The sequence below is a fragment of the Tyto alba genome, unplaced genomic scaffold (genome assembly GCF_018691265.1).
Source record: "Tyto alba isolate M040663 unplaced genomic scaffold, T.alba_DEE_v4.0 Super-Scaffold_40, whole genome shotgun sequence".
Lineage (NCBI taxonomy): Eukaryota > Metazoa > Chordata > Aves > Strigiformes > Tytonidae > Tyto > Tyto alba.
In genome coordinates this window covers 26562422-26590218 of record NW_024881316.1, presented here as the reverse complement: position 1 = coordinate 26590218, position 27797 = coordinate 26562422, and the positions used below count along the sequence as shown (strand labels likewise).

At 37.7% G+C, this 27797-nt stretch overlaps 1 protein-coding gene across 2 annotated transcripts in view; it reads right to left on the bottom strand.

Moving 5' to 3' along the window:
• CSMD1 (CUB and Sushi multiple domains 1) overlaps nucleotides 1–27797 on the bottom strand; it is a 1179538-nt gene that overhangs the window by 611319 nt on the left and 540422 nt on the right. The window lies entirely within an intron of this gene.

The window sequence follows — 27797 nt, the reverse complement described above, 5'->3', positions numbered from 1 at the left end:
GAAGAACTAGTTGTCAAACAATGTTAATTAAATAATTGGGTTTATTATTATTTTTTAAAACAGTATTCCTTATACAAATAAGACAAAATTAGGCTTGGGAATGTATTTTCAGAAAAGATTTCAGTTTATAACAGACATGACCTGTTTCAAAGCTATTTTAAAACTCACTTCTTGGTTTTACAGTCCTTCAGTGAAGATCTTTATAGAAATATTTTCAAACAAAATAGCCTATAAATCTTGCTGTTTCTCCCAAAACTCTGAATGAAGTAAAAGAAGTTCTTATTCAATTCTTTTTTGTAAATATTGCAAAAATATCCATGCAACATCATTATGGATTCAGGCAGTAAAAGGCACTTCATGTACAGTTTTTATTTTAGTTGATAAAATAGCAATTTATAAGAATCCAATAGTTAACTGGTCTCTGACAGTAAGAGTCTAAAGTATATTTTAAAATCTTGATTTTCTGCTGATTTTAAAATTACCCCAGGTTCTAGAAAATAAATTAGGTTGATCTTTCTTAGTAGAAACAGAAAACATGAGGGCAAATATGACTTAGCAGTGACATTGGGCTGATATGGACATATTTATTTTAATTTTTATTGCAAAAAGTTATTTCTATTTGTAAGCATTAGTTATTTGGAAAAGATTGTCTTAACTAGTTATCAGTTTAAAGATGATACTCCTTCACCTAGGAAAATCAAGTGTCCTTTGAGGAGGAGGAAAATGGAATTGTTCTTGTTCTCGAGCTCATTTGAAAGTTAATAATGGCATGCCATTCTTTTAATTGAAGTAGTACAAATTAAAATTGTTTCATTTCCTTTAGAGCAGAACAAATAAGTGCAGGAAGTTGAAATATGTCATGAATAGAGGACAAAAGATAAATGTTTTCATCAAATACATGGTGGTCTGAAAAGCTCACATGTAATTCAGATATTGTTTCAGAAACTGCATGGTTCATGGGCAAATTCTTTCACCTCATACTTCTCTCTTTCTTTACTCTACCCATCTGCAGAATAAACATAACCATATTAACCTCACTAACCTACATGTTGAGAGGATTAATTACTCAATATATGCACATCCTCAGAGTGTTGTAAAACATTATATCAATATATCAATGTTAATTAAGCCCCATTATACCATGTAAGTTCAACAATTGAATGCACACACTTAATTCATTACTCTGTTAGTCACAGTGGCATTTAAATGATGATAATTACACTTAAAGTACAACCCAAGTTATATAGGAAAATATGGAAAAGGCCAAAAAACTTAAAGCTAAAAAAATTCACTTTCACCTACAACATCTTTTTATGAGAAAAATCCCCAAATCTTCTATAAATATTAACATGGTAATAAAAGCCACATACCATTCTAATGAATGATGAGTTAGGTGAATGTTCTACCAATGTTTTAGATGAGAGATCTAAGATTACCGTGCATTAAGGGAACTACTTAAGGTTGCTGAGTGAGTAGCTACCAAAGCTAGAAGTAAACAGTATGATACCTAACTTCATTTGTGCTGTTTCAGCAACCTTAATATAATAGAATAGGATATTTATTTGGATGTGCTCATTCACATTGGAAAAAGTCAGTGTTTGATTCACATATATGAGAATGAATACATATAAAATAAACTAAAGGAAGTGATTTTAAGACATTGGAATAATTGGAATAAAATAAAGATACTAATTTACTTTCAAAAAAGTTGGCGACAATGATCCATTATATGCTACAGCATATATTGTTATATGCTATTATGTTTTATAGCACTATTAAAAACACTACCCTTCTCTTGGAAAATTTTCCCCTTTTTGCTGCTTTAGTCATGGTAGGTTAATACAGGTAATTTTCCAAGAAAACTCAAACAAATAAAAACTTGTTACATGCTTTGACACAGAAGAATACCTGTATTTGATGCAAGAAACTCTCTTTCTGTTATTTTCAAATCAAAACATTTTTACAAAACACTGTAATATGAAGTTGTTTCATCATAAGATCTGGTGTATGCAGTGATATTTATACAAGCTAAAACCCAGAACTTAAATTTATGAGTGGGTGTGTTATCTGGAAAAAAAATGCATTATTCAAATATAGTGTGATTTCTGATAAACTGAATTCCCAAGCAAAACACATCACAGCAAATTTAGATCTGCTATATGCATGACAACTGGCATTGGTTAACAGCTGAAATTGTATTGCAGCAAAACAACCTTCTATCTGTGTAAAGATCTCCTACAGTATGATGTATTTCTGCCTCTTCTTACTACTAAATCTATCATGAACCCCAGAAAAAATGGGACTTGGCATCCAGAAACTGGCATGCATTTTACCAAAACCTCCTAAAAAACAGTAAAAGATGAGTGATATGAGAATGACAGCCATGTTCAATAATACATGTAATAGTTCACAGGACTTCACCACTTGTCAGGATCAAGCATTCAACTAAATTATTTATGTCCTTTTCTAAAACTTTGATTGAAGTATATTGAGATAGCTGCACAATTTCATCTGCACAGACTTTATGGCTTCTAGTCTGGACCTAAGATGAATTATCCTTTGAAGGTTCCTAACAGTAACCAAAGTAGTTTTATCTTTGGATTATGAGAGTTCTAGCTGACCAAAGCTATCATATGCAAAGGCTATATATGTCTATCAAGCTTTAACCCCACTGACAAGTTTACAGAAAAAGATCCACAATTTTCTGTAGCGTTACTGAGGTTTACTCTCAATAGGATTGAGAATCTGCAGTCACTTCCTGGAGGAAGCTCATCAAATCACCAGTGTCACAGCATCTTTCATTATCAAGATGCTTGATTCATTAAAAAATTTTATGTTCACCACGTATTGAGAACAGTTACAAACTGCACTACACAGAAGCATTGAAGGTAAGAGATTTTTCGTACTGACCTAGCATTATACTGTTCTCAGATAGCATGTTTTATCCCATTTTCCTTCACTGAAGTCCTTCCCAGGTTTGAATAAAAACAAACAAACAAACAAAAATACAGTGTTTGGAAAAGAACCTCTTTAGTCTGAATATTTTAAAAGCAAAATTATGTACAATAGCACGGCCAAGCAGATCCATCTCATCAGATTTCCTCCTCAAGAGTTTATCTTCACCATTATGACAGACATAAGAACCTGTGTGGTTTCACTTCCTAGCATAGATCAATCTGGAGCACTCTGCAGTAAGATTTATTCATAAAATTAAAATTACAAGATAGGCCCTCCTCATACATCACCTATATCTTTCTGGACAGTAGAACTGTTTGACAAATGCATATGATCAAAATCCATAATGCAATTTATTAATTAAAGTGCCAAAGGTTTTAACTCACTATTTAAATTAACTATTCACATGCTATATATTTATTCTCTTTTAGAAAAGTATTCGAAGCATCATAATATATAGGCTAAAACATAACACTAATATTCAATAACAGATAGTGGCAAAAGACTACACCACAGCAGGACTATAAAACATAGCAGAAAAATGACACAATTTTTGACCACATATGAATAATCAATTAAAGACTGTTAAATAAACTAATATTTAACAAATAAGTAAATTCTCAGATGTTCTGTATCAGATTATTTACACTGTCTTTTCAATACTCTTTTTGTAGCTAAACTCCATATTTATTTGCAACAGAGTCCACCTGGAGGCATATTCACAGCACCTTAAACATCGTAATCCTTTGCTTTCACTTATGAAGAGATTCCTTTATTTTGTTGGATATATTAGATTTCATCATCTACCCCTTTCTGATTTATCACAACAGAGAAATCACCTAAAATTAGACAGTAGTGGTTGATAAAGAGAAAACAAAATATAAATTGTAATTGTCACTAAAATGAATAAACTTTTGAATGACTATTTTATTTCACCTAAGTTTTCTTACTATGGTCATCATACTAGAATGCAAGAGTCTTTAAATATGCAATAAGCAATGCTTATACGTTTTTCCCATGTTTATTTCAAACCTATCATGACAACTACTGGCAATGTAATGTTCTGATTTGGTTAGGTATTTTTTGTAAATTGGATTAAAAAGTCAGGTTAAAAAAATATACTTTCTAATAAATCCTGAAGGTTTTTAGGTCTCTGGCTGCCCAATTCTTATTAATTTTTACATGAATAAGGCATCTAGATTTGAAATCAATTATAAAACTATGAAAATTAATTTCCCAACCTTTGCTGAAATATTATTCAGAGGCTTAAACTGACAATGACTTCAGGAGAACATAATGGATTTTTATATTCCTCAGATGTCATGATCATAAACCAGATTGCAAAGATTGCATAGAGGCCTTAATGGCAAAAAGCTCACATTACTTATATCAGTTAAAGATAACAGTTTCACCCTTCCATGAATCTTCTACTCAGTTTATATGGGCCAGTGACACACATGGTAGTTGGAACTTGACAGCAACGATTCAGAAAGCAGCTTAATTCAAAATAAGAAAAATATGAAGGGGAAAGAGGAAAGGAAAGAGCAAGGTACATGTTTTTCCTTCACTTACTTTCATAGCTTTACGTAAATTTACAAGGATACATGTTATTTATTCTTTTTCCTATTCTTCATGAAACAACTGGAAAAGTTTTCCGGGTTGCACCTAAATTCAGCCAAATGCAAACATGCCTACTTTTTGCTGTTCCATAGTCCCTCTGTTACAGTCCCCTGTGTGTTTCCAAATATCACCTTCTTATATAGGTGGCCACAGGCAAAACCACAGACAAAGGAAAAAGTATAACTTAGGAGGAAATCAGAGAGTCCCTTGATATGATTGACAGCTTCGGGATTACAACACTGGGAGGAATTTCAGAAGCTCTGTGGAGAAGATCAGGGTTACAGAATATTTCAGGGCAAACGTCAAGCTGTTTAATAGCTATGACGTACAGCCCATGATACTCTGTCCACATGGCTACAGTAAGTGTTGTACTTTGTGGCTTCATGCATAAATACAAGATATACATACAACTCTATTTCCAGAGTCACAGAAGAAGAAAATAATTTTTGAGGATGCTAATAACTATAACTAATGAAAACAGAACAAAATATGCTAAAAAATAGGAGTTAGATTTTCTTGTAAGAATGGCACTGAAATTAAAGTCTCTGCTCAAACTCAGAAAAGTAGCTTCATTTGAAAAAGAACTCAGGGAAAAAAAATAACAACCTTTCAATCTAGCAAAATAAAAGTACTGTACTGAACAAAAGATGGACTTAGAAAGATATTTCTATGCATATACATGCAAAAGTATTTTCTTTAATAAATCTGTTCTGGAAATTATACAATGCTTTTTTCTAAGGGGTACATAATGAAATTTGCTTTGAAAAACTAATTCTAAATAATTCTGTAGAACTGTACTAGCCATTTCTACCTAGAAGACTACAAAATCATTATAGTTGATTTTTTTAAAGTTTCTAATGTCTTACATTAAACTCCTTTACAGTATATTTTGACCTTTCTTTTTTAAATAATTCCAAATACTGAATCAACTGAAAAGCATGTAATATTTCACTCTCAATTTATTAAACAACTTTTTCCTTTCTATTTCCAGGATCTATGTAGAAAGAATGGTTAATTGATCCACCAGGGCTGATTTCCACTTTAGTATGGAACACTGTAGATACATGTAGGTCATTTGTTATAGGACAGTACCATGACAGAAACTACACACTCCTACCCCTTGAAAAATTCGTTATTCTCAAAGCCAACATGGACTACAGACTTGCTTTCATGGATTACACTTTTTGGAAAGCAAAAGAAACAAGGAAGCAAGAGTATGTTACCCAGACCACATCTGTTTGGATTTTGAGTATCTCTGAAGTTGGAGATTCCACAGGCTCTCTGGGCAACCTTTTGCAATGTCTGATCAACCTCACAGAAGATATAAATAAATAAATGAATAAAATGTTAAAAGCTTTTAAGTTTAAATGGAATTTTCTGTATTTCACTTTGTGTCCATTACCTCTCATCCTGCCAGTGACCATCACTGGGAAGAGTCCAGCTGCATCATCTTTACCACTCTCCAGAAGGGAATTGACAAACCTCAGTAAGATTTCCCTGAGCCTTCTCTTCCCCAAGCTGAACAATCCCAGATCTATGTCTCTCCTCAGGTCAGACATATCAAGCCCTTAATTGTCTTGGTGGCCCTTTGCTGGACTTGCTTCAGTTTGTCCATGTCTCTCTTGTACTGGGGACCCCAGAACTGGACACACCACTCCAGGTGTGGTCTCACCAGTGCTGAGTAGGAGTAAACAGTCACCTCCCACAGCCTGCTGGTAGCACTCTGCATAAGGCAACCCAGAAAGATGTTGGTCATTTTTGCCACAAGGGCATATTGATGACCCATGGTCAACAAGTTGTCCCCAGGTTCCTCTCTGCAGAGCTGCCCTCTAGCTGGTCAACCTCGATCTGTTACTGATGACTGGGGTTATTCACTCCCAGGTGCAAGATTTTGGATTTCTTATTGTTGAGCTCTATGAGATTTCCCTTTGCTTGTTTCTCCATTCTGTCAAGATCCCTTTGAATGGCAGCCCAACTATCTGGTCTATCAGTCATTTCTCCAAGTTTTATATCACCTGGAAACTTTCTGAGCATGTACTCTGTTGTCTAGGTCATTAATGAATATGTTAAATAGTACTGGGCCCAGTAATGACCCCTTTTGTACTTCAACAGTGACTGACCTCCAGCAAACTGAGCATCTTTTCCAGATTTTAACTTCCAGTTCAAGAGTAGGCTAGAAGAGCCAACATAGAGTCACTAAGAGTGAATCATGTCTGATCAATCTGATTGACTTATATGAAGACATGACTGGCTTAGAGGACTAGAGGGGAGCAGTGGATGTTGTTTACCATGACTTCAGCAAAGCCTTTGACAAGACTCTCCATAGTAGCCTTGTTACTCATCCAGTGGATCATGAAATGTGTAACTGGACTGTAAATTAGGAGGAAAATCAGCTGGATTGCAAGGTTCAGAGTGTTGTGACCACCAATAAAGAGCATAATTGGCAGCTGGTTGCTAGTTGATTCCTTGAGGTTCATAAAAGAGCTGATATTCTTTAATACTTTTTGTTGCAATGGAAGATGGAATGAACCCTCCTTGAGTTCAGGATGACACCAAACTGGGGAGCAGTCCATGAGTTGGAAGGCAGGACTTCTATTCTCTGGGCTGTCAAGATCTCTTTGAAACATCACGACACAAATATCGTGAAATTCAATGAAGGCAAATTCAAAGTTTTGTCCTCAGGAAAACATAACACCATGCAGCTGTACAGTGTGGTACCAGCTGACTGGGAAGTAGTTTGGCAGAAAGATACCTGTCAGCAACATGTTCTGGCAGCAAAGACTCACAACTGCACCCCAAGCTGTAGAAGAGTAAAAGAGCAGCCAGCAGACCAAGAGAAATAATTCATCTCCTTTATATTGTGCTTGTGAGTCTGTAGCCATACTGTACCCTGTCTGGGGCTTTCCAGTATGAGGACATTAATATACCAGATCAAATTCAGTGGAGCGCCACCACAATGCTCAGGGTCTCGGACACTTCACCTGTGATGGGAGGCTGAGGGAGCTGGGCTTGTTCAGCCTGGAGAAAAGACTTCTTTGGAAAGGGGAAATATTAATCCTGTCTCCATATATCTAATGGGAGAATGTACAGAAGGCTTTTCTCAAAAGTGCAGTGACAAGATGGGATGCAATGATGGAAGTTGCAACAGAGAAAATTGCACTTAGAATATTTGGGGTTTTTTCCAACTTAAGAGCATCAGAGGATTGAAGTAAATTGCCCAGAGAGATTGTGAAATCTGTCCTTGGAAATATCCAAACCATGACAGGACAAGGCCTTATACAATCTCATTTAACTTGGCCCTTCTTTGGTGGGCATGAGTGGATATAAATCAAACATCAAAGACCTTCCCAATTTAAATCAATGTTTCCACCTTCAAGAAGTTTGCTAACAAACGCACAAACTTTAGAACCACTGGTAGATAGTGCTAGTTAATCTGATTATACCTTTTTTTCCTAATGTTTATGATCCTGAATTTCAAGTTTACTATTGACTATATACTTCTGGAACACAGATTATGCAAGCACTGACAAAATAGTAATATCTAATGTAATACTGAGTATTGGCCACAGCTAGGGCCCTGGGTACTATAGAAATAAGAAAAATAAAATAATTTTATGTATAAATTCTGATATTTAAAAAGCCCCCAGTATAATAAAGATAAGGTGAAACTGCATAATAAGAAAAATAAAAGAAATACTTCCCACAGGAAGTATAATTCATCAATTACTCTCCATTGGTACTATCACTAAATTAATTTTTACTCTATATAATAGTTTTGTTACGATATTTAATAAAGGCTTCCGTGGGCACTCAATTTTTAGCCTATTTTAGTGTGTGTATATGCATACATATTTACATTAGATCAAAACAATAAATCTTCAGTTTGAATGCCTCCAGTTTTAGTTTTTTTCTTAATAAAAGATCCCAGGATTTCTCCAAAACCTCTTCCAGCAGCTGATATGTCAAAATACAAAACTCATGCAAGATATCAATCTAAGCTGATTATTAATCAATTTGTGGGGGAAAAAAAAAGAAAAAAAAATATATAATATATATATATAAATAAATATGCATAGACTTTTCACCTTTATTCCCCCTGAAATTAAATGAGGACATTTCTCCCACCCCGAGCTACAAAAAAATCATGATCAGAATCTACTACTAGTAGGGAAGTACCAAATTTTTTGTCAATGACACATGTGCACATACACACATCCACGCAGACACAAAACTAACCTTGAAAGCTTTAGTCTGCAAGTTATCTAACAATCTAACATCGAATATTTACATCCTTCTCAAAAATTACTTCATCAAAAATTGATGAATTTCATGTGGTTACTCTAGAAGGAAAAGTTCACTCACAGAAACTAAAACATACAAAGTGCAAGTTTGAGGAATACCTGATAATTAGGCCATATTTACACTCCAAGGTGCCAAATGCAGCTTTCAAGAATCTATATGGCACAGAAACTGACATACTGAAGCAATGCTGGCCCACTATTTATCTCCTGGAAACTTTTTTGTTCAGACTGTTTTTGTTGGGCCTACTTGAGGTTTTTTTTCTTAAAAAAACCCAACTGACCGAACAAAAAAACAGGGGCTTATTGGTTTACAGAAATAATGCTGTTACGTTTATTAGCTGAGCAAGTAGAAACTTGTATTTTCATAGAATCCAAGGATAAGAGGAAATCTGTTCCCTGTTATGTGTTCGTTTCTGTATTTGTGCACTCATAAATCATTGCAATATTTTCCAGATAAAACACTTGGATCATAGAATTTTTGAAAGCTACAGTTTTCTTGTTTTACAAGCATTTACCCAACTGTGTCTTTCTGTCTCTAAGGATGTGCAAAATTGTATTGGATTGCACAGCTGTGAAAATCATTTGGGAGTATGCAGCAACTTTAAAACTCTAATACATCTTCCACATTGAGATTGATATTTTAATTTTCTTGTGCAGGTAATAACGAAAGATTGATGGATTTTATTTTTAGTGTGTTTATTTTTATTATAAACTATGTAATAAATGTCTTGCCGTTGGTTATAAGACCATAAAAGTCAATATTGTACAAACAATGCCAGAAAACTCTCAAGTGCAAAGGCAATCTGAAGTTAAAGCTAAAACTTTCTCTTTCTTTGTATTTATTTTTCCTCAGATGTACTACACACTTTCCTAGATGAGTCCAGATCAGTGAGCAGTATTTCTAGATTTTAGTTCTCTCTTCTTGAAACAGAAGAAAGAGTGGAGCATGACAGTCCAGGATAAGGCTATAAAAAGCATGTGAGGCTGTGTAAAATTTATTAATTGAAACTTTGCCAGTTACCAGAGATCAAAAGTCATTAGTCATATTCTTAAAAATATCAAAATCACCCTTTTTCCACCTCCTCTAAAAAGTTCAGTGTGTTCTATGGTCTGTATTCCCATTTGTCAGTACAATCATCACAAGTGTGTGCAGTATCTGCACTTCTCATTCTGAAAAAGATCATGATGACCTTTTCTCAGTGAAGGAACTACTGTTTTCTCAAAAATCCTTCCACAGCATGACTTCCAAACTGTCAACATAAAAAATGTTATCAGAAGACTACCTCTATCTTACCACCTCATGTATGCTAACAAATAAAACCAAGCAAATATCTTTTACAACCAGACCACTCTTGAGGATCCCATTAGACAAAAGACCTACACTCAACTCATAAAAATCAAATCCATCCTGTGCTTGAAAGCCCGTAGGATACGAAGGTAAAAACAAGAATATCTCTATGTGTTAAACGAGGTACTTATCAAACAGAAAGCTGAGTACAAGAAACTACTAAGACCTTATCTGGAGGCCTGCATAGAAATCTGATTACTTGTGTTCAATAAGAGTAATTCAATCTGAAGCAAATGCAGAGCTGGACTACTAAAGTGATCAGGAGCTGGAGAGCTTTTAAGAGGATATTGCAAGATTTTGATAGCAACAATCTGAGAAATTAAGATTAAAATGCAGTCACTAAGAAACTGGAAGGCAAACAACCGGTCATAAGACATATTAGACAAGCTGAAGGCAAAGATGGGACAAAAATTAAAGCACATGAATGAATCATAATTACAAGCAGGTTGAAAGTGAGAAGCATTCTAAGCAAAATGTGAAACTATGGGGCAGTTTCAGTACAATCATATGGAGAGAAGAGACTAGGGGAACTCTGACTAGTCTGAAGCTGACCTTAATTTATAAAAAAAATTTTAATAAAAATGATTCGTTGTGTCTTAAGGATTCTGATCAACGAACGCAGAAGCTTCCTCATCTGGCTGACATAACTGGAAACAAAACTCCAGTTGAACGTCTCCTATCCTGTCAACCTGTCAACACACAGGTATTTGGGTTTGACATTTCTCTTAATTGAGACAATTAAACTTTATTTTGGCAGAGAATGAGAAATTTCATTGACTTTTGATTTTACATGGAAAAGCACACTTTTGTTAAGATGGAAGACAGGAATGTACCAAAATACTATTATTTTGATATATGATTAAACAAAATATATTGTACAATTAAGTTTTTTATATTCTTGTTACTATTAAAAAAGCAGTGGAGTGTGAAAAGATTTACATATATCTTACCTAAGTATACATAAATTTTATACATCTAACAATCATGAAGCCTATTTTTTCCTAATACTTGTTTTTCCTTGATATCCTTTGGAACAGGAGCCTGTTTGACCCATATTGAGAATTATGTTACTGAAACAAGAGAACAAACTTACACTTAATGAGGTCAAGACAACAGAATAAGTGCTACAACTGTACAGATGAATTGTGAAAGAAAAGTGTTGGAGACAGATATTCTCTGTATTGCTCCCCACATTCTCTGCAATGATTTTTGCTACTAAATTAAATTGGATTTTTAACTATTAAGACCTGACACACTAGGTATGGACAGTAATTTTAACAGAATAAGGCACGAGCTTACTCTTCTTTAAGTTATAATGTTATAAACCTATTCTATATAAATTTTCTAGATACACTTAAAATTATGTTTATTAAATATAATCAACATGCTTTATTGCTCCAGAAAATACATTCAAGAAGAAAGATTCTTTAACTCTGAACAGATAAAGCTTAATGCAAAGTACCCAATGTCATGTATTATTTGATAAATACAAACTATGGAACACCTTGTATGTACCACTTTTCTGTTCTCAAGGTTAAGTACTTAGAGGTCAGAGAGAGACCAGGAAGGAAATAATGGCAGATTAAATTTAGAAAAAATCAGTTTCAGTAATAGATACATTACTCTTGATTTAATAGAGGCTCATATTCAGACATCACCAGATTGCCATCATATCTGGAGATCCTTATTACTCAGACAATATTCCTTCAAAAAACACTTGTTTCCTTTTCCTTCTTTTTTATTTTCCTACACCCTAATTTACTTGTTGTTGAGATTATGGAAAAGCCCCAGGAACAAACTGCCCCATCATCAGGAGTGCTCTCTTCTCTGGTTCAGGCACTGCCCCCCTTCTGCCACGATGATGGCTTTTAACAAAGCTGGACTGTGGGGTCTCACAAGCTTTCTACAACTATTGTCTTGCCCTTAATGCTTTGATAAATGGCACTTCATTGCTCCCAGAGACTTCAGACTTTATCAGGCTTACAGACAAATTTGAGGCAAATTTTTAACGAGTTCAGTATGACGTACAAGCCTCTTGTCTACACTTGTAATTGAAAATAAAAGGAATCAGGGCTTGTAATTTAGTCCTGAAGACAGTAGCACTGCAAAAGTCATAGTCATGTAACTAATTTCCTCTCACCTCTTACGGATATGGTTCATGGAAGAAAGTCTCTGTCTTGTCCTATTCCCTGATCAAAACTAAGAATTGTCTTGGACACAGGTTAAAACCATGCCAGGAGTATGTATGGTTAAAAACCATGGATGACAGCACTGAAGTTCTCAAGCACCTGCAGTCCTTGTCCTTCATTTCATGAAGGAACAATGAGGGATTTTCTTCCCTCTCCTAATTCAGTATGTCATTTTGTTGCTGTTGTTAGAAATCCTTGTGACAAGACAAATGAAGTAGTGTCTTTTTGAACTTTGTCTCCATTTGTTCTTAAAAATAGCATCAGAAAATTATTTGAGTTATGAAGGCTTTTTTTTTATTAGCATTTTCATTTTCATACATCAACAGGGGTATCAACTTACTCCCTGCTTCAGCTATATGGAAAAACAACTGTACGAGGGTAGGAGAAGAATCTACCATCTCAAAAACTTTAGCTATAGGAGGATTGCATATAGCATGCAGGCTGGAAAGTCCTCAGGTAATATACATATCAATGTGCAGCATTTCATGGACCTAAATGACATAAAAAGAGAAGTATTTTGCACTCCACAACTATAGTCTGTGAAAGTTAATATAGCTTTGATGAAAATACTGATTTTAATGTGAGTGTAGTGATGTGAGAGTTTGTAACCTTTCATGATTCAAATGACTTCATAGGGAAGAAAGGATTACCAAATTAATTGTTTTCATATGTCAGTGTCGCACAACATGCAACACAGATTTTCTATTTAACTAGCCAAGGTGAGACAGAGAGTGGTTTTTAAAACAGCAAATTCTGTCACCAAACCCTTATTTACAACACAGCAATATGAATTTCTGTTGCTTACTTTCAGTTGCTTATTTTCAGTGCTGCCTTGTGTTGTCTTCTTGTTTCTTAGAGTGGTTTACACCACCAATCCATGAATAAGTGCAGAGAACCGATCTGTCGTTGAAAGGAAAAAAAGTCCCTCAAACACATGTAAATGAATGCTTGGCAGGATGTTTAAGGTGGAGCAGTTAACATCCCAGCTTGAGGGGGAAAAAAAATACATAGATGACTGTGCAGCTGAGATGCTGGTTAGCTGCAGTGTGGGAATAAGAATGAAAAGCAGCAAGTAGAAAAGATGTTCAGATACCAAAATGAACCACATTATGAAACCATGATCTAAAGTTTCTTAATGACACCTGCTTTCTATAAGCTAAGTTCTTTGCATGGCAGTTAGAACAAATACCTGGTAAGAGGACTCTTGCATAAATGGGAGGAGGAGGAAAAACAAGGAAAGAAGAATAAACCCCTATATATGTAATTTCATATGATATTTGTGGCATCTTAATCAGAAAATTATAATTTTAAGGGATAAATAAAAACACTCTTACACTGTTTTGTTTTGTTTGTTTTTTTTTTTTTTTTTTATCTAAACTTTTTTTCTCAGTAAACTGCAGTGGCACCTTCAGAACTTCTGGAATCTCCGTTACGTAAGTACATATTTTAGCATGTATTTTTTAGCTGAAACGTGTGATATTTCTAGAAGAAGGATCTCTGGACCATCATGCAAATATATCCTTAAGTGTTTTTTTCGTTGTTTCTTTTTTTTTTTTATATATATATATTTGTCAGTTTCGACATGACAAACCTTAAAAGCTCCTTGAAAAGCTCTTAAGCTTGAATCACACTAAACTGATGTCCCTATATGTTCATCACATATAAGCACTCTGCTAAAAATCCTGACACTGATGGGATAAGGAAACAGGGAGTCTAGAGGAAAAAAAGTTACTTAAATCCACTGCAAATCTAAATTAAAACAGTGCTGTGTTTGTTAGAAATCCTTTGTTTTGTTTCTATTCTGTATTAAAAGAAAATGAGTGACAAAGTTGCATGATATCCCTTCAATTGAATATACAATTCAGAAAAAGGAAATAAAAAAGATTAAACACCAAATGTCAGAGCTTTTTAAAAGAAAAACTCCTGGGATCACTCTGGAGGAGCCATATTATTATTTACACACAGCTACTATCTTATAGATGCCATAGTAAACCAAGTAAACGTGTGCATGTATATGTGAGAACAGTTACTTGAAAAGACAGGTGAGAGTCTTTTACTATATTAACTTTAAGGCATCACAGAAATGATCCAGTTAGGGTACATCTCCATCATTCAACGGAGCAGGGTGTGAAGAGTTTCAAACTCACCTGTACTTTCACAAAATACAGTGAAGTACAGAGAGAACAGCTAGATCTGAAAGCACAACAGCCAGATAAGAACAGTGCTTCACCCTAGCAAATAATCCAGTTTAGCCTTTTCTGGAACTACATACCCATTCCCAGTACTGTAAAGTGGCTGACAGAAGTGAGCCCGTACAGTTCAGCACCCTGCTGCACACAGCATTGTAAACCTCACTCTGAACTTCAGTTTCCAGGCAAGCTAACTGCTTGCACAGATCTCTCCTTTCAAAATGTAGCCATAGAGCTAAACATAGACTGTAGCTATGTTCAATTTCATGCTTTTACAAAAAAAGTTGAACAAATAAGTAAAAACCACAATGACAGGCATACCGGTTCAATGTTCTGATGGTGACCTGTGGTTGTTCCCAGGAGAACAATAAGGCTGATTAGAGTAAAATCCATAAACATGGTTTACTAAGTAATAAAGTTGTAAGGAACTGGAGAGCGGCAACAATTAATAGTGGAAAGATTTCTCAAGATGTTTCCTCTGAAAAATTTGGTTTAAAATTCCATCAAAATTTCTAAAATGATTTGGACCTCTGGCTTGAATTTTATTTGTGTTAGATGTCAGGGTTTCTTAATGAGTGAAGATTTCCTATCTTGTAGTTATAAACCACAAGTTTCCTTTTTTAAAAAAAAACTTACTCTCAAACTCATTTTATATAACTGCCATTTCAGAGTCCACCCAAACAATATTCTCCACCCCACTGAATTATGTATTAGCCCAATTTACAGTTCATATGTTCAGTAATGGTCTAACCAAAACTTACTCTATAGAGGACTATCTCTCAGGAACATTTGGATCTTTACAGCCAAATGGAAGGGGTCTGAAAGGACCGGTCAGATCTGGTGAATTAACAATGGGTTATAGGACAGGTGCCACAGCCAGGGGTTCAGCTACTTAGACCATGGGACTCACTTTGAGAAACCTGGGCTACTGGGGGCTGATGGGGTCCATCTGTCAGACAAGGGGAAGGCAATCTTTGGTCATAGGCTTGCCAGGCTGAAGGGGGCTTTAAACTAAAGATGTTGGGGGAGGGGAACCTCAATCCATCCTACTCCTACCAACTTGATGCCAGTGTCAGCAATACATGCCCAGAGTCTGGAGAGGGATCACAGGTCAGCAGAAGAGCAACTGAAGAGGAGAACAAAGGGATTCCAAGCTGCAAGTCAGCTTCATTGGGGGCCCAACTTAAATGCCTCTATGCACATGTACGTAGCATGGGGAATAAAGGGAGCTAGACACGTGTGCATGGCTGCAGGGCTACTATCTTATTGGCATTATGAAGACATAGTGGGATGACTCCTATGACTGGAGTGTTGGAATGGAAGGATACAAGCTCTTTAGGAAAGACAGGCAGGTGAAATAAGGAGGGGGGGATGCCCTCTCTGTCAATGGCCAGCTGGAGTGCATGGAGCTCTGCCTGGGGATAGATGAGGAGCTGACTAAGAGCTTATAGGTCAGGAAGGCAGGGAGAGGTGACATTATAGTGGGGCTTCCTGACAGGAAGAGCGAGCAGATGAGGCCCTCTACAGACATATAGGAACAGCATCACATTCAAAAGCCCCGGTCCTCACGGGGCACTTCAACCACAGCAACATCTATTGGAGGGACAAAACTGCAGCACATAAGCAATCCAAGAGGTTGCTGGAATGCACTGATGATAACTTATTTCTCCAAGTGATAGATGAGCAATGAGGAGAGACGTAATGCTGGATCTTGTTCTCATCAACAAGGAGAATCTGGGGAGGATCTGCAGTGGCCATGAAATGGTTGAGTTCAAGATCCTGAAGACAGAGAGGAAGGTGCAGAGCAAACTCACTCCCCTGGACTTCAGGAGACCTGATTTTGGCTTCTTCAGGGATCTGCTTGGCAGAGTAGCATGGGATAAAGCCTTGGAGGGAAGAGGGACTCCAGAAAGCTGGTTGATAGACAAGGATCACCTCTGCAAAGCTCAGGAGTGATGCATCTTGACAAAGAAGTCAGGCAAAAAATCCAGGAGGCCTACATGGATGAACTAGTTGCTCATGGACAAGCTCAAACACAAAAAGGAAGCCTATGGAGGGTGGAAGCAAGGACAGATAGTCTGGGAGGAATACAGAGAAACTATCTGAGCAACCAGACATCAAGCTTGGAAGGCCAAAGCCCTGACAGGATTAAATCTGGCCAGGGACATCAAGAGCAAAAAAAAAAAGCTTCTATAGGTGATAAAAGGAAGACAAGGAAAAAAATGTGGGCCTTCTCTGGAAGGAAATGAGAGACCTGGTTACCTGGGATATGGAGAAGGCTGAGGTACTCAATGATTTTTTTGCCTCAGTATTCACCGGAAATTGCTCTAACCATGCCATCCAAGACACAGAAGACAAAGGCAGAGACTGGAAGAATAAAGAACCACCCACTCTAGGAGATGATCAGGTTCTAGACCATGTAAGAAACCTGAAGGTGCACAAGTCCATTGGACCTAATGAGATGTAACCATGGGTCCTGATGGAACCAGCAGATGAAGTGTCTAAGCCACTGTCCATCATATTTGAGATGTTGTGGCAGTCCAGTGAAGTTCCTACTGACTGCAAAAAGGGAAAAAGTAACCTCTATTTTTAAAAAGAGAAAAAAGGAAAACTCAGGGAACTACAGGCCAGTCAGTCTCACCGCTGTGTCCAACAAGATCATGGCGCAGATCCTGCTGGAAACTATACTAGGGCACATGTGTCCTGGGTTTGACTGAGTGATGGAGTTTTTTGGTGGCAGGGGAGGGGGCTATAGGGGTGGCCCCCTGTGAGAAGCTTCTTGAAGCTCCCCCAGCTCCACGTCAGCTCCACTTCTGTTTGAAAAACTGAGACAATCAGCTGTGCCTCTGCAATAAAGTATTTAAGAAGGGACGTGGTGATGTGCAGTCGGACTTGTGAGGAGGAGTTGTTGCAGCTGCGTGAACACCAAGGTCAGTGGGGGAATGGAGGAAGAAAGGAGGGGGGAGGTGTGCCGGAGCAGAGACCCCCCTGTATCCTGTGGTGAGACAGCAGGGCAACCACCCCCCGCCACCCATGAAGATCTACAGCGGAGCAGACATTGATTTATGGCCTGTGGCTTCCACCTGGTTGGACCAAGGTGCTGTGCCCAAAGAAGGCCGGGGTCTTGTGGGAAAAGGTAGACCCGCTGCTGTAATTCAGCGCTGGGAGGATTGCAGCTTGGGGGGGTGTCCCACAATGGAGCAGCTTGGGAAGGGCTGCAGCCGTGGGAGGGACTCCAGTTGGAGAAAGTTAGTGACCCACAACGGAGCAGTGTGGGGAACACTGAGGCCCATGGGAGGAACTCATGTCACAGAAACTTTGTGGAGGACTGTCTCCTGTGAGAAGAGGACCACGATGGAGCAGGGGGAAGAAGTTCCAGAAACTCCTCCCACCGAAGATAGAGGGAGTGGCAGAACTAACTGCACCCCCCATTCCCTGCCCCTGTGCCACTGAGGGAAGGAGGTAGAGATATCGAGAGCAGAGCTGAGCCCAGGAAGAAGGGAGGGGTGGGGGGAAGGTGTTCTCAAGATGTGGCAATGCTTCTCACTGTCCTACTCTGTTAAGTGTTGTTAGTGTCTGCAATAAATGTATGTTCTTTTTTTTCTTCCCCTAACGAGTCTGCCTTTTGCTCATGACCATAAAGGGAGATTTTTCCCCATCCCAGTCCTATCTCGAACCCCAAGCCTGGCTCTCTGTCCCTTCTTATTGCCGGAAGAGAAGGGAGAGAGAGCCACTGCATGGTGGTTGGCTGCCAACCAGGCCCAAACCATGACAACATGGTAAATAAAGAAGTGATTGGTGACAGCCATCATGTCTTCACTGATTGCAAATCATACCTGACAAATTTGGTAGACTCCTATGACAGTGTTACAGTGCTGTGGATAATGGAAAAGCAATTGACGTCATCTGTCTGGACTTGTGCAACGCATTTGACGCTGTCCTGCATGACATCCTTATATCTAATTGTAGAGACATGGATTTGATGGATGGACCACTCAGCAGGTAAGGAGCTGTCTTGATGGTTGCACTCAAAGTGGTGTGGTGAACAGCTTGATATCCAAGTGGAGAGCAGTGACCAGTGGTGGTCTTCAGGAGTCAACATTGGATCTAGTAATATTTAACATCATTCTTGGAAACATGGACAGTGGGATTGAGTGCACCCTCAGCAGGTTTACAAATTATACCAAGCTGTGTGGTGCAGTCAACATGCTGGAGGGAAGGGATGCCATCCAGAGGGACCTTAACAGGCTGGACAGGTGGGTCCGTTCAAATTTCATGAAGTTCAACAAGGCCAAGTGTAAGGTCCTGCACAGGAGTTGAGGCAAACCCAAGCACAAACACAGGCTGAGTAAAGCGTGTATTGAGACCAGCCCTGCAGAGAAGAACCTGGAGATATTAGTAGATGGAAAGCTGAATATGAGCCAGCAATGTGTGCTCACAGCCCAGAAAGCCAACTGTATCTTGGGCTTCACCAAGAGAAGTGTGACCAGCAGGCTGAGGAAGGTGGTGATTCTCCCCCTCTCATGAGGCCCTACCCGGAGTACTGTGTCCAGCTCTAAGGCCTTGAACATAAAAAGGACATGGGCCTGCTCAAGTGGGTCTATAAGAGCTCCATGAAGATGGTTGGGGCTGGAGCACCTCTCTTATGAGGACAGGCTGAGAGAGTTGGGGTTGTTCAGCCTAGAGAAGAGAAGGCTTTGGGGAGACATTATAGCAGTCTTCCAGTACCTAAAGAGAGCCTACAAGAAAGCCTGGGAAGGACTCTATCAGGGAGTGTAGTGACAAGACAAGGGGAAATGGTTTTAAACTAAAAGAGGATAGATTTAGATTAGATGTAAGGAAGAAGTTCTTCATGGGAAGGGTGGTGAGACACTGGAACAAGTTTTCTAGAGAAGTGGTGGCTGCCTCCTCCTTCAAAGTGTTCAAGGCCATGTTGGGTGGGTCTTTGAGCAACCTGGTCTAGTGGAAGGTGTCCCTGCCCATGTCAGGGGGGTTGAAATTAGGTGATCTTTAAGGTCTCTTCCAACTCAACACATTCTATGATTCTATGATCTGGAAATGACACTAGATTCTCATCTAGCTCTTCTTATGAGATGTCCTGGTTGGGGCTGGACTAGAGCTCCTGTTGGTTTGGCAGCGGGAGGAGTGCTGCAGCACCCTGAGACCCCAGGGGCTCCCCAGGTCCCAGTGCCCTCACCTGTGTGTGGGGGCAGGGGGAGCACAGCTGGAGGGCTGGGCCCCGATTGGCTGATAGTCCATGTCACATGACATTGCGCTCACTATATAAAGGCAGGAGTGGGCTGGGAGGGGCTCTCACTTGAGTATTGCCGCAGTGCCTTTGTGTTTGGGATTGCCAGCTGGGAGCAGGTGGGTGTTGGTCAGTGGGTGGTGAGCAGCTGTATTGTACATTACCCATTGGTACTGCTGTCAGCATGTTATTCTGTTACTGTTATTAAACTGTTTTTATCTCAACCCGTGAGTCTCCCTTTGCCCCTCCGATTTCCTCCCCATTCCCAAGTGGGGGGAGGGCAGGTGAGCGACTGCGTGGTGTTTAGCTGCCGACCAGGCTCAAACCACCACATGAGATTATGGCTATAACTCACACTTCCAAACAGACACTATTAAACAATTTCCATCCCTAATTATTTTGGGACTTTAACACCACCAATGTGTTAAAAAGTAAACCAAAGAAGAAACATACTATTTCTTTTAATGTTTTTATGTAATATGACATTCTGTCCACTCTGGTTGCCATTGTCTATTTTAACCCTAAGCTCAAAACAGCATATGGAACACCAGAAGGTATTTTCATTCTTCTCAGTTTTATCACAATCTTGACAGCAAAATTAGTATTGTGGCTGTCTGAACAATGAAGCCATCTGTGAGGCTGATGACATATCAACGGAAAAGTTTACTTTACTACAATACTTTTCCAATGTGCAACTGAAGGAGATTGTCTGCTATTATTTGTCTAAAAGATTATTTACTGGAAGCAATGGAAAAGAATTTAATACTGAAATTGTCACAGAATTCATTAATTCCATGTTTGGTTCTGTACTACATGTGTGCAAGGTGGCAAGGGTGATCTCCAGATGTGAAAAAACCCAAATCTTTTCTGCTCAAAACCCCAAAAGACTGTGTCTTTCACTGGGCACTGCACTTCCAGAGATTTCACATACATGTGAATCACTAGATCAGGATAAGGAGACATGGTGACTACACTATATACTAAAACCGAATGAAACTGAAGTCAGCTGGCACATTTTATGAGCCTGCAAAACAGGATGGCTGTATCCAGATTGCCTGTTTGGAACAGTCAGCAGCCTGTACCAAATTCTGAGTCACTCCCAAGAATCAGTCAGTAAAGTACCACTTGGCCCAAACAAAACTTGTGCTGCAATCCATCTAACAACGGTATCGACAGCTGTTAGTGCCCCTGCCCACATCCTAAGAGGGGCTAATATCCTTGTATAGATGAAGACATCAGGACAGTATTGACTGTTCACTCATCCTAGACTAGGAAGAGAAAGCACATCAGAAGCTATTGTTGTAGGTGCACACTAAACTTTTGGATGGCAATGTGATCACTGTCCGACCCCTTTGCTGTCCCTCAGAGAGAACTTCAAGAACTCCACACCTGTTTGCTTTTAAATAATTCTATGACACATCCCACAGTAAATAGAACAAGTTTTCCCTTTACAGTTACTTTTTCAGAGGAGAAATCATAAAGTTATCTCTGATGACACCTCCAATGGAATGGGACAACATTCTCACATACAACCAAAGAGTGCTGGGAGTTTATTTTCAACATACCCCCATCTCCTTGGATATATGAACATCAATTAAAAATCAGTTAAAAGTACAACCCCTCAGGATATGAAAGAATGAAGCAAGGATAATATCTGCACTATACTTATAGCAAGGATCATACTTACATAAATTCAAAAGACTTAAATAGATCAAATAAGCTTTTTTTGCCAAGGCTTTCATACGAATCTGTTGCCTGGAGATTTTAGCCTGTTGAACAGCTACCTATGGCCTTGTATGGGCTTCTGAAGTTTAAAAGACATCAGTTCTCACTGCACTGTCCCTCTAAGGTGCAGCCTGGCACATCAATTTGCTTCAGTTAAATCTTGGGAGAGAAAGTGATTTTATGTATCTCTCTGTTAATACTAACCTATTAAATTTTCTCCCCAAAAAACAGTTCTGTAATCTGCCAGCAGTTAAATGACAGAGGTGAAAGCTTTATGTTCATTCAGTAATCACAGCAGCTCTTTTTCGCTAAACCAGTTTTTCATTTACAAAGAGCTTGTCAAGGTGAGGGGTAATATCTCAAGAGACAAACATGGTCTGCCTTCATCATTCACCCAAATTTTTAATATGATTCCATGGCTGGCTGTGAAATACCTCCCAAAGATATAAGAAGTCTTTATGAAAACAACAAAATACTTCAAATTAAGTGCCGCTTCAGTATCTGGTATTTGGCATTTATGGGTATTAGAGAACTTCATGGCTTCTGACAGTTGGAAAATTAAGTTTCGAGTTTGTTGAAACTTATTTTAGATGCTGAATGCTGAAGCAATAAAGGCATACTAATAACACTAAGAATTAAAACACATTGAATCTCTCCTTAAAATATTTTCACTAAGAGCTAAAAAAATAGTTTCTTAAATGCATTTTGCAAAAGCTATTCCTATAAAACATAAACAGTGTGGTAGACAGTTTAAAAAATTGTATCTGACACAAGTAGATAAAAGAACAGATATTTTTCTTGCTCTTACTTGACATACCAAACTCTGAAAGAAAATTCAAGAATTTTAGTATCAGGTGTGCTGTGATCCCCTGAGCCCCTGCTGGTGAGGCCCCTGCCCCTGCCTGCCCTGTGGCACAGACGGCCCTTGCTGCTACTTCACAGAAAGTAGAAGTCTCAGTAATACATAAAAACTCCTTGATTTGATTTCTAGTAGTTGAGAAAGCTTGTTCTATTTCAAGACAAAGTAGGCTGCTTCTTACAGTCAGGGCAATGGTTTTCATGTAATACCAGGATAATGTCAGCAATTCAATATATGACCTTTATACCTGAAATACTCTGAAGATACAAGTTATGATATGCAAATCCAAAGAAAATCTTTGGTTTGCAGAACTTAAAGCATTGTTGTATGCAACTTGCATTCACACAGAGTATGAGTGTGCTTGTGGGGAAGCAAAAACCCCAAAAATGAAAAAAATCCACACTTCTAGTCACTCTTTGTAGCTTCCAACATTTCCCGTGTCGTCCATTAGATCATAACAGAAATTATTCAGTATTTTTCTATATACTAAAGAGAGAAAAGCACCATTTTAGAATGAAGGATACAAGGCATATGGGAACAAGTGATATCTTTCATTTGATCAGCTGGTGTAAACAGAAAGCATAAGGTTTGCTCAGCAAGATCCTGACCTGTAAAAGGGCTTCATATCAGAGTTGTGCATCTTCTCAATTCTGATTTAGTTTAATTACTTAGTTTGATTTTTGTCCAAAAATTTTGCCTGGTTTAGATTCGTAGACCACCACAAGTACAACAATGCTGCCACCACAACGTATTTGTTATTGACATAAATAAGCAACATACAAAAGTGCATTTAACTAGTTCTTCCCCATACACACACACACACTTCTGTTGGGAAAATGACACTCAATAGAAAATCAAGTCAATGTGTGAAGTAGAATGAGAAATAAATGATTCATAACACAATGGTGACAATTTTGACAAAACTATAAAAGGAAATCTGGAATTAGATGTTATTAGACCATTTCAGAAAAACACATATACCTTATGTCAATCAGAAACCACATATCAATCAGAATGGCATGAAGCGGGGTAATGGCTGTTTATTAAACTGTAGAAATAGTGAAAATGTATATTAATGTTAAATTGAATGTTTAGCATGTAGATAATACTTTGATCCGAAGTTTTCTTAACATCAGGAATAATGGGCTTTTTTTTCCTCCTCTAATCCCACCACGCTTTTGTGATGTCTTTGAGTATTTGTCAGTTTACTAACAGCTGCAGAGGATGTGGGCAAACAGAAGATTTGATTTATCTGCTGCAGTGAATAACACATAATGGAACCAAATTCTGTTATTTCATGGGCTAAGATTCATTTTGTAAAAATCAAATCCTTTTGCAGTTGTCAAACAGAAGGACTGTTCCTCTCAAGCACAGCAGTGAGGGAATAAGGAAAGTAATAGCCACCTCAGTAGCAGTAGAACTCAGATGGCTTTTACAGATGTAAATCAGGACCTTTTTTTCTTTTAAATCCAAATAACTAATGGACAGAGTCACTGTGTGCAGGTCCCATAACAAACTGGGCATATACATACACTATAGTGATAATACAGAAAACTTTTGCTTCCTCCTTTTAAATATAAACTGTGTAGGATCTTCTTGGGCTAACTTTTCTCAAAATAGAAACTTTGTAGATCATGTTTACTCTTTATAAAATGTAGAATTGTTAACTTTTCTCTTTCTGTGTTTTACATGGTATTAAAGAACCTAGGAAACTCAGGATTTCTTCTAGCACTCCACAAAGTAACCTTACTGTTTTAAAATATAAGATTTAAATGCATTTGATGGCTTAAGCATTCACAGGGACTTAGTGTTGTAGATCACAGGAGGAAAGCTCATTTACCCATCAGTTTTACAGCTCCAAGCAAGGCAGTGCTGCATAAAAGATACTTTATCATTCCCTGCCCTTCATACCAGGCTGATTCCCCTGCTGTTGGGGGACAAAGACATACGAGCTTTCATGCTGTACAAGGCCAGAAATAATTTTACATGGATGAAAGACCGGACAGTTTCCTGTCTTACTGAACACTGTTTACAGGTTTTAATTGCAAAGTGTCACTTTGGCAATTATGTGCAGTCTGAAATATTCCTGCTTAGCTAAGGTTGTGCCGGTGATTTCTCTTTTTTCATGGTTGCTTTTCAAGTCAGACAATTCATTTCTTCCAAGATCTCTTACCTTTTCATATAAGCAAACAGGTAATCATACAGACAAAAAAAAGAGAAGTAAAATAAAAAACTCAACAGAGTTATGACAGTCTTAATAAGAATAATTATTTAACTTAAGCACAAATCTAAGGGGTATTTGGAAGGTCCATTTTAAAGATTAGTGCTGAAATTTAATAACCCTGGAGTATTTTGTTATAGAGGTCCTACACACAGCCACGTTTGTAAAGTCTAGGGCCAGTATTATCAGCTACGTGACCCTCCAGCTAGGGAGTTACAGCTTTCATAGTATTAGTTTTTCCCCCATTTGCCTACCTGGTCTTGAATAGACTTCAAATCCCACATACCTCTCAGTTTCATGGCTCCAAGCAGTGTTGCACTACTTACAAGATACTTTAGATTTCCCCTGTTTTTTCATTTCTCTTTACCTTACTTTTGGCATTTTTTTGGCTGCTAATTGTCTACATTCCTGAGCACAAAGATAACTTCTTACTTCCATTCACTGCACTGCACTATCAAAGTATTGTGATGCTCCTTGTGTGTAAAGTGGGTTTGGGTTGAAAATAGTACTAACGTGTTTAAATAGGTTGCTGACATTGATCAGCAAGAGGGAAGAAAATCCAACACCAGTAAAGGATACCACAACAGCAGTGACAAGAAATGATCTAGCATTACTCTGCAATGTACTTAAACCGAACATGAAAGAAAGAGGGCTAAATGCAAAATTCTATGCATCATGGCTGACATTAAGACTAGGTAGTGAAATAGAAAACTAGGTTCTAGCACTTCAGTGAGTTGTAGCTGACTAGATTACTACAATGTAGTTTTGTGTTCACAAATTGTCATTGCCTGTCCATGCATATAAGTACTCACTGGTAAAATTTTGAGGAGTTTACAAAACATGCTGATGTACCTTTGAGTTAGTTTGAAATCTGGACCCCAGATCCGCAAGGGGCGGAGTAGGGTGACACACTGGATGGTACAAGGGGAACACCAAAAAAAATTGAAACAAACAAAAACAAAACACTTTTCCTCAGTTACAATATTTCAGCTCTGAGAAATCCTATCTTTTTTGAGAACGTGTAGGTCTTGTCAGAAGATTTTATCAGGAAAATATAGGTTCAATTTACATAGCACTTACAGGAGTTTTAGACTCTTCCAAAAATAGGAAAAGTAGGATTACAATAGGAAATTAGGAAACTTTTATATGTTCCAGATCAAATACTGCAGATGACAATAAATTTCCTGTAATAAAGTGCCAAGTGTTAGATAGTTATACCCTATTTGAACCCAACTATTTGTATAGTAAAATGTAACTCCCAGAAATGGAGAGACATCTTATAAGACACATAAAACACTGCTATTTTACTCTAGTGGTTAATCATCCTTTCAGTTAAAGTGTGTATCTAATTTTCTATTTGTATTTTTAGTTACATTATCCAGCTCCTGTTTCTTTCTAAGGATCTGCTAGCATAAAAATTTTTGGTGTTCTCCTCTTTGAAGGTACATGTGCTTTCTAATCAAATCTCTCCATCAGATACATCTGAAGTTGATGGGAAGGGAATGACAAATGATTTTCCCCAAGTTCAATTCAGTACTAAAATACCATAATTTACTTTCAATTCTTGGTGTCATTTCCCATCCCCAGGTTTCGTCTTCTTCAAATATTACAAAAGAGCAAGACAAAGATTCAACGTTTTATCTTTCCTTGGGAATTCACATACTGTGCATCAAAACATCTTTGTCAGTGACAAGCACAGTGGGATTGAGTGCAATCTCAGCAAGTTTGTCAATGACACCAAGCTATGTGGTGCAGTCAACATGCTGGAGGGAAGGGATATCATCCAGATGGACCTGGACAGGTTTGAGAGGTGGGCCCATGCAAACCTCATGAAGTTCAAAGACAAGTGCAAGGTCCTACACATGGGTCAGGGCAATTCCAAGCATAAATATAGGCTGGGGAATGAGTGGATTGAGAACAGACTTCAACTTCAGATGTATCTGATGAAATTCTGCAGCTGCTGAATTTCCTAGAATGCAGAAAAGAGCATAACACAGCCTGCAGTACAGTATTGTTAACAAAGGTTTTGAAACAACCAACTATGGATGGAATATGCAATTCTTTAGAAAGCCAATACCAATAAGTATAAATAAAGTATAAGCTCATTGTTATACCCAAGGAAAGATGCTGAAGCTGTTTAAAGTCAGAAAAAAAAAAGTCAGTTAGGGATTCTGACACAGCAGACTGAGTTATTTTAAATACTGACTGAAAACTGATAGACATAATTTGTACCTATTTTCTATCTTCACAGAAAGTCTGGATGCATGAAGTTCAACCACAATCATTTTATATGCCACTTAAACATGTGGAGAATAAGTGCAAGACATTGGCTCCAGTGTTTCTCAATCTGAAAAACGCCACAAAACTCTGAGGATATACATCTGAAAATAATTAAATTCCTTATTCCCCATGCCTCTGGGGATTTGGAAAGGAGGCAATTTATCCATCTCAGGAAGGACAACATTCCTCCAGGCTACTGATTGTACAACTACTTAGTGTCTTTTTTATTTAGAGACCATTTGTAATGCTATTACTATTAAAATTATTAAAAAATAACCAAACATTCTTCAGAATAGATTTTTAGAATGTGTCACTAAATCAAAGTGAAATTAATAGAAAAGAAAAAATGTATACTCTTATGACAGAGAGAGTAAATGTGATACAAAATTTAATTGGGTATCAGAATAAGCTTGCATTGTACATTTATTTATTGTAAGGACTCTATATTATAAATAAATGCACTATGTAATTTTTTTATATATTATAGTATTATTTCCATACATTATTAGAAAACTATTTTCCTTTACTAAGTGGTACCAAGATTAAACAGAATGAGAGCAAAGACCAGCAAAAATTCAGAACACATTACAAAAGATGGTAGGGAGCAAGAAATATGTCCCATCAAGGACTCTCTCCACTATGCTTATCATTTTGCATTAAAGGTTTAAATTACCACATGTTCCTTTAAAGTCTTTACACCATGATTTCTTAAATATTTTACTATTGGTATATAAAAACTAAGAGTGAAATCTTAATACAAAGGCAAATATCCCACTGACTTCAGTGGGGAGAAGGATTTGATTCAGGGTATTTCACTATGCAACAGCATTACTTGACAACTCTACCATACACAGAGAAGTTC